Raw genomic sequence first — 9,037 nt, 5'->3', positions numbered from 1 at the left:
CCATCAGAGATAATTGACACTGCTTGATTTAATCCCAAGGACACTTGGAAATCAAGTAGTGTCAGTGTGGTTCGGTAGTCCTTAGTTTTCAGATGTGCCAGGCATTGCCAACTCTTGCAAAATACTGAGCTGGTTTCTGATTTTCTTTTTCGCTCTCCCTTGTTTTATACCTAGAAATGTCACTAAATATTAGTGCAGTATTTTGGGCTGGATGAGCCATCAAAGCAGGACCACGTGGTGGCATTGAAGAAGTGGTGGGACAGTCCCAAGTTGGAGCATGGGCTCTCCTGTCATTGCTGCCTTCCCTACCACGGGAAGCTGTTCCATTCCTGCCATCACCAGATTTATTGCCTTCCATACCACAACTACCCCCAGGAGCTCAGTGGCTGAGTTGGCACTGAGGTGGCATCGCTCCCAGCCATGGGCAGGAAAAAAACACTTGGCTGAAAACACAGTGCTGGGCAGCCCTAAGGAGTGTTTGTTCTTCAAGCAGTTCTTTTTTGTGTGTGGATTAATGGCCCTTTAGACCAGCTGGCAACTGCACAGGCTTACAGATCTTAGGAGCACAGCTTTTTGGAGGGTCTGTTCTGCAAGGGTCTGCCGAGGACTGTGCATTCTTGGAGCTGAGTGGGTGCTGGGCTGTCTGTGGTGTGATCCTGTGCTGTGACTGGGGGGATGCTCAGCACCCAGAGCACACAGTAAATATTTAGCTGTCTCCTCTCAGTGTTGATCTACAGGCAGAGGCTCAGGTAGGTAGTTAACACTTTTCCCCCTGCTGGGTGCTCTCACAACTTGAGGTAATTTGGTAATTCAGCAGCGTTTCTCTCTCACACTGAATGTAAGTAGGCATTTGGCACAGTCCTGCAGAACTGAAGCTGCTGGAGCAGGGGCACTGGCAGTGGAGCTAATGGTGTTAGTGTGCAGGATGCTGGTGGCATACTGAAACCTGAATTTCTGCAGTGCACCAGCCCTGGTAGGGTTGTACTGTGGATAACCCTTCTTGTTGTAGCAGACCCCTGGCACATCACCCAAACCCCTCGCGCCCTGGGCTGGACGACAGGTGGGTGCTCTGCTCCCCTCTCATCACTTGCTGCTTCCTCAGGGGCCCCAGATCCATCCATGAGGTGCTCTGGTGCAGATGGGGAGCCCAAGTCAGCCTACAGTTAATTAACTGGGAGAACCACATATTGTGTAAGTCATCAGAATTATTTTTTTTTTAGTTTCTTTTTTCTGACTGTTTTTTTGTTAATTAATTCATTCCATGCACTCATGGAAATATCCTGGTGAGGCTTGAAGAGCTGAATTACTGGGAAAAAAAAACCTCTCATTTTGCACCAGCGTTTAGCTGATGAAATGTAAAGATGCAATGGGCTGATTAGTGATTCTGGTAATGTAATTAATGCCTCTGTTCTTTCATACGTGCAGAGCTGGAGGTCGAGCTGAGTGCTCAGTGAAAATTTGCCCTGAATGCGCAGTTCAGTGTGCTCAAAGTTATTGCTCCCTCGTTATGATTCCTCCAGTAATTCCAAATTAAAGTTGATATACTTGTAAACGAAAAGCAGGGCATGCTTATGAATTACAAGGGCTGGAGAATTCGGTTGCGAGATTTGAATGTTAATGTTGCCGATCTGCCAAGGACTGGGCTGGGGAGGACTGGAGCAGAGCAAACACCTTGGTGGCTGTTGCTCCTGCCAGATGCAGAGCTGGTGGCAGGGTCTGTGTCAAGTCCTCATCTGCACTTCCGTGGCTGCTACAGGCAACCAGCCTCGCATGGTCCTGCTGCTACATCTTCTTAACACCGCAACCGTCATAAACCATTAACATAATTCCCAGTCTGAAACCAAGCTTGGATGAGCTCATTTTTGCATGCAACATGATTTTGGCATGCCTTACATGAAACTTTTATCTTACGGGTTTTTTTCTCCCCCGTTTTCAATAAACATCACATTATCGCAATATTAGTGACGCCGGATTTGCCGCCGTTGGTTTACCATAGATAACGGCATGGAGTGTTCTTCCCGTTCTGATTCAATAGTGCATGACAAGGGAATCCAATTTGTTCAGATTTAGATGACATGCCTCCAATTATGTAATTCCATTAGGAGGTGCCTGCAGCCAAGTCTGTGCTCACAGTCTCAGCAGACATAACTCTAATGGGACGTGTTGCAATATTGCTGTGTGGTAAGCACAACTTTGATAGAGAGCATGACCTGTCTCTCCCAGTCGTGTTTGTGGGAATGGAGAACATGAAAAATGGCCCAGCTGTACTTGGGGCTCTAATCTGGCAGTAAGTTATGTCACTACAAGAACAAAGCTTCGCAATGAAAGGTGAATTTGCAATGGCTATATATTTTATGTATTCAAAATCAGTCAGTAAATGCAGCACTTTGAATATGATCTTATATTCAATTCCATAAATGGAAGATATATTGGTTGCAGTCTTTCCTCTTGAATACCATCTCAGATGCCTATATACTTGGGAATGTTTGGATATTTATGAGAATATAAAGCAGTGTTGAAAACATAAGACTAAATCTTAGCACAGTTACAACTTGCTTTAAATTATTAATCTTTTAGAAGCATGATAAAAAATTCTGCTATGCAAATTCTGCAGGACTGGGGTTGGTGTACATACCCATTACCATAGAGCTATCTAAATAGTGGTTTTAAAATAATCGTGTAATGTTGATGCAGAGTTACAGTTTCTGCAGGCAGGAAAAGGCAGTTCTAGTGGCAGATCTGTCTCCCCAAGACACGGGATGTAACACCACTCATAAATAGAGCTGTTTAGATGAATTTAGCATTGCTTGCAAACCAGAAGATTTCCACAATGCCTTTGGGTAATATGGCTCAGGCAGAGCTTGGTTGGGCTCAGCCAAGGGCTGAGGGCTGGGAAAGGGCTGGATGGGGCATGTGGGATGTATTTTTGGTAGAGGATGCTCAGACCTGTGGAAACTGCAGAAATTTAAAGGCATTTAATAGCCATTAAAAGGGCAAAGTTCTGACAATTGTGGGATATCCTCTTGCTCAGTCTTGTCCTGGTTGGGTTGGACTTGCAGGCAGGTCCGTGCCATGAAGTTGAGATGTGAGCTGTACACCCCACCTGTGTTGGCCAGTACTAACCAGGGCTTGGCCAAACAGATATTATTTAAATATATAGCTTTTATTAAGAAGAAAAGCTCCCTAATCCTGGCTCTGGGAAAGTATGAGTGATAGCATCTCTACTTTCATAATCTTCTGCAGTTCTCACATGAATATATGAAAGAATTTAATAACGTTCTAGGTTGGAAAATGGTCATGCATATGTATACATCTTTAAAATCACTCTTCTCTGACTTTCTTTCTCCTTATTTATGTTGAGAGAGGAAGCCAGCAAACGATTTCAATGTATGATGCATCCAATATCACCTTTCACATAAACAGAAAAAATATGCTTCCTCCGTTGATGTGATGAGACCAGGATGCATTTAAGTGTCTAGAGAAAGTGTCATTTTGTTTAAAATAATGTGAAGAGAAGCCCAGTCTCAGTATGTTGAAATGAGTTATGGGTGTGCTGCTGTTTTATTGGCAGGATGGTGGAGATGTAGCTAAAGATGCTGCTGTTGTGCCTGAGCCCTGGCCCAAATCGCTGCTGTTCTGAGCCCTTTTGCACTCACTGCTCTTCCCACGTCCCTGCACAGATGCTTTGCCAGAAAACCCCACTCAGGTGGTATTTGGCTGTGCATTAATCTGGCCCGTGGATTGCTTAGCCTGCAGATATAATGGAGTATATCAACCTCAGTTCCAAACCCAGTGTAATTCCATGGGAATGAATTGTCCAGATAAATTTGGTAGAGCACAGTTTCTTAATCTGCTAAATGGGAAGAGACACTGCTGCCTGCAATTTGGGAATAAATTAGATTATTTTAGATTAACCCCTCAGGGATGGCAACCTAGGAAGAGGCTGTTGCTGCTCAGACAGTCCATTTTCAGGTTTATTTATTGCAGCAGTCCAGCTGCTGGTGTGACTGAGGGCAGAACCTGCGCCGCTGTGATGCACTTCATCATGCTCTGGAGCACCTGTTTGCTGAGTTCAAATGAGAAGGCATCGATCTGCTGCAAACCAGGCTGTGTGCCCCAGCAGCAGGGATGCTGGATGGTGCTTTGGCTTCTCTCCCTGGGAACCAAATACCCAGGCAGGTTTCCCTGTGTGTTCAGGGCCTCACTGCAAAGTGATGGTGAAGGCAGCTGTGCTCCAAGGCAAGCTCTGTCCTCGGGTCTCTTCAGCTCTACAAGTTTTTATCCCTTTAGGAAGAGGTTCCCCAGGTGGGCTCAGAGGGCCACTACAGGTCTCACCATCTTCACCCCTGGATGCCAATGTGTCACTGGATTAAGCGACAGTGAGCAAACCTGCATGCAAGAGAGAACCCATGTGGCAAATGCTTTCCTGCCTGGTGGGCTGAGCCAAGCATTGCTGCCTGTCTGCAAAGTTGGCATTGGCACCTCCACCTCCAAAGCTCTGCTCATGGACATATTTCAAAACAAAGCAGGAAAAGTCTTGAGTCCAAAGGGGCTGTGCCTTGGCCTGGACAGCATCCCCCTGTGCAGTATTTCCACATCCCAGGGGTGTCTGCACAAGGGTGAATGGTGAGAGCAGAGCTGGTGTTCGAGCTCTGTGCTGTCACAGGGGCACAGCGTGAGGGGTTCCTGTCCTCACAGGCCTGGCTGGAAGTCAGCTTGGTGCTGTGGGTGAGAGAAGGAGGTACTACTTTGTACTGCGAGTGGCGAGAGGAAATGTTCAGCATATTACTTTCTGGGACACCTTCCCAGAAAACGTTTCCTTGCAGTAATTACAGCACTGATGCCATAAGCCCCGGCGGCGGCTCCTCTTTGCAATAGTGGAGATGAATGGAGTGGAGTATCAGGGAAGCTCTCCAGGATTCAGTTTGGCCACTGCCTGGTAAATCAAGAGCCTGTTCAACAAGGGCATCATGTGCTCCTCAGCCTGGTGAGTGCACAGCCTGGCCACACACAGCTGGGAGTGACAGCCGAAAGCTCACCATGTTTGCTGCTTGAACTCCAAGGGTGCTGCTGCATCTGTCCTCCAGCAGTCACTGGACCCACACCCTCACCGAGTGAGTTGTCTAAAATGGATTATAAGGTCCTCAAGGCAAGAACCAAGTTAGATTTTATGGGGTTTAAGAGAGGGTAAAAAAACATGTGAAAGTGCAACTCTGCTCTTAGGTACTGTCCTGTTTGACAGGACAGTAGACCAACAAGTATGAATGGAAAAGCTTCTGGCTTTGCTGCTTTGTCATTCCCTAGTGATGTGGGACTTGGTGCTGATGGGTCCTGAAGAGACACTCATTCCATCCTGTCCTTCCACTTTGGGGTGGCCTCTGGAAGGACTGCTGGGTACACCAGAGGGGAAGAGGAGGAAATCTCAAGAGTTATAACTGCTATGAGTGGAGTTCGCTGAGAAAGATGATGAGATAAACAAATTACGACCTTCATTGAGATGGAGGCATCAAGCTCACCTCTTTGCTCCCTTGAGTAGGGCAGTTCATCACCCTTTTCCAAGGCAAGTGCTCTCCCAGATAGTATCTGCCACGCTTTTGGGCTATACAGAATTGTGCTCTGCCTTTTTTCCTCATTTGCTTGGAGGAGGACAACTTGGGTCGAGTTTCCACTTCCAAAACTGTGCTCGCAGCATGGGAAGGTTGTGGCGGTTCAGATGGATATGGAAGATGTGGTAGGGACAGAACTTGAAGCTCGCTGATTGGTGAAATGTAAATTTGAACTGGAAAATGTGGCTGTACTGTAAAATTCAGGACACCATCTGTTTCATTGCTTGCTTGCAGTAACATTTGTACTTGATAATTAAAATGTCACACACATTTTTAGCCAGAATAATCCATGGAGGAGTAGAACTGTGTCTTCTGAAAATCATTCAATAGATGATTGCACATAGGAACAATGCTGTTTTCATCCATCTCCTCCTGCTCATAGAAGAGTTTTGCTTTTTGCCTTTTTTCTCTTTTTTTTTCATATTTTGAGGAGGAAGTTAGAGGAATGGGAGCAATGGCAGATCCTTTTGGGAGGAGCTGTGAACCTTAGTGAATAACCCTGGATGTCATGTGGTTACTTTTGCTTTAGGTTTATCGTGCTGGGGGTTGACTGATGATGCCTCTCCTGGTTTTATTCTGGCAGGGGTAGGTTAGCTTTGGCTTCAGCTGAAAGCATTTTGGATTTAAGGGTATCTCAGCTAACATAACCAAGACTTTCCTCCAGCTAAGGGTTCAGAGTGCTGCCGGCTTGGTTGGCCGTGGATGGTGAGGGCTGGGAGCTCAAGGACTGCAGAGAGAAGCTGCTCAGAGAAAGGTCAGATCTTGACCCATGCTTGTGTTACCCTCACAATGAGAGAGCCAAAGCAAAGGGCAAAGCAAGTTGTGCCATTCATGGACAGTGGAATCAAGTGCATTTTGCATAGCCATGCCAATCAGCTGGCATGGAGGGGATCTGGGCTCCTCTGCTTGCCCAGCCCAGGTTGCTGCCTCTCCTCTTTGCAGTGGCCTCAGCCCAGCTGCTGCTTTGGCTGGAGTTTGCTTTGTGGCACTGAAAGATGCAGAAATTGAATTTGCTTTTGACTATCCCCAAGTAGGATTCTGAATGTCTTAATGCTGCAGACTGATTAGCAATATAGGAGGCATCTGAAATCCATAAACACACAGTGTGTCTAAGGTGATATCTGTGCCAAACGTGTTGTCACTGTCCCCCAGGAAAGTATCTGATGAGGTTTTGCCAGCTCAGTCTCTGGTTTCCAGGCACATTGCACACTTGGACCAGGTGGATGGTCCTTGTCTGAGCACAATGCAGTGGACACATCTCTGCATTGGTTTAGAGTTGTCTAAGAGGCTGAAGTGTCATTTTTCCATAAACATGGTGTTCTAAGGGCATCATTCTAACTAATTCAGAGTGAGTAAAATATGCTTTTGCTGAATGTTTGGGGTGGATCTAGTGGACATGGGAAACGAGATACTCTACACATCTCGGGATGTTTGCTTAGTCTTGCTTGCTTAGCTGATGTAAAACCCCTCCCAGCTGAGCTTTGACACAACAAATGCATCCACGGAGTTTTATTAGAAATGCACTCTGCTATTCCATGAAAATTTTAAATCCAGTTATGTCAACTGTGTGTGAATACGATTTTTAAAATCCTGGTCTGCTGGGAGCCATTTGGAGCTCACAGCATTGTGGTGCATCAGTGTGTGCTATCCATAACTAGCCAAGATTAAAGATGAAGTCTGCGGAGGAACCGCAGCGAGTACCTCAGAAACGCTTGCCAGCCAGTGAGGTCCTTCCAGGGCTGTCTCCTGCCTCAAATCAAACATTCTGATGACATCCCAGCATCCATGCAGACCTCCTTGTACGTCAGAGCTCAAGATGTATCCTTGCGGGATCAGGTCCTGTGCTTCTGCCAGGAGACTGTATTGTAATGTGTGAGAGAGAGTTTAAAATATTCTAATTGTCTGCTATGAAATTACAGTTTTGTTCCCTGGAGTAGAAAAGTGAGTTTAAATCATTAACGCCACAAGTCTCAGTGATGATTACGGAAATGTTTGCAAGTGACTTAATCAGTATAGTTTGTCTGAGTGGCCCATTTTAATACTATTGCACTGATTAAGTTTTCTTAGCTAATATGTGTTTCATTTCCAATTCAATTAAATGAGAATCCCCTTCCATTACATGATATTACTGGAGTGCCCTAGTGGGGCAGGAGCACACTTGGTATTTTCAATTGATACAGATTTCTTCATTATAGAGTCTCATGGTGCTCGATGGAATCAATGAGAGCTGAAATTAAAACTGTGGCAAGTTGCAGCTGTAAATATATTGTCCGTTCCTCGGTCCCTCTTTTAGCAGCAGGCTGAGGATGTATTAGTATCAGTTCATTAATTACATTGCAGAGACATTTTCAATAGGTGCCTGCCTTTGACAAAGTGTTCAAAAGGCTGCGAAGGATTTTCCTTGGATTTCTGTACGCCCAATAATTATGATAAGCAAAATATAAGTTGCATTAATGTGCCTTTTTATACGCTGTATATCCTCGGTTGAGTTTTTAAAAGCACTTTTGTGTAACCCGTCGTGGGATGTATTAACCGGCGTACGGAAGATTATCTGCAAATGGCTTGTGAAGGAATTACCATCGGCCTCACGTTCTTTCGTGTGAGCCAAGCCTCCTCCTTTTATGTATTATTGAAGAGAATTGATTGAGCTCTGATATAGTCACAAATTATTTTATAAATACCTCTCTGGAGTTAATTTCCCATTGTGGGATATGCAGAGCTCTTGGAGCTGATCGTATGATCTCTTTCTTGAGAGCTCCAAGGTTTCTCCAGCGCTGGGGAGGAGATGTTCAAAAGTAGGTATTTATATATACAAAGGGGTTGGGAGGGGTGTTACAACAATTCAGGCAGCGATTAGGAAATTGCAACGAGTGCTCAGGAAACAGGATAAATCACAACTTCTAAATGCACATTCATGAAACAGACAAGTGTGTGCATCAAGCTGAGACAGGAGCCCTCCACACCCGCTTCCTTCTGCATCCCATTGGCTGACGGGGCCACAAATCTTGCAAATCTTCCAAGCTGTGTGGGGCAGTTGACACGCTGGAGGGAAGGGATGTGCCATCCAGAGGGACCTTGACAGGCTGAAGAGGTGAGCCAATGCAAACCTCATGAAGTCCAACAAAATGAAGTGCAAGGTCCTACATCTGGGCCATGGCAATCCCAGACACAGCTACTGGTTGGGTGATGAAGTAATTGAAGCCAGCAGTGAGAGGAAAGACTTGGGAGTGACAGTGGACAGGAAACTCTCAATGAGCTGCAGTGTGTGCTTGCAGCCCAGAAGACCAATTGGATCCTGGGCTGCATAAAAAAGCGTGTGGCTAGCAGGTCAAAAGAGGTGATTCTTCCCCTCTACTCTGTTCTCGTGAGACCCCATCTGGAATACTGCACACAGTTCTGGTGCCCTCAACACAAGAAGGACATGGAACTGT

This window comes from Acanthisitta chloris, unplaced genomic scaffold (assembly GCF_000695815.1).
Source record: "Acanthisitta chloris isolate BGI_N310 unplaced genomic scaffold, ASM69581v1 scaffold6656, whole genome shotgun sequence".
NCBI lineage: Eukaryota > Metazoa > Chordata > Aves > Passeriformes > Acanthisittidae > Acanthisitta > Acanthisitta chloris.
This window is presented reverse-complemented; position numbering follows the sequence as displayed.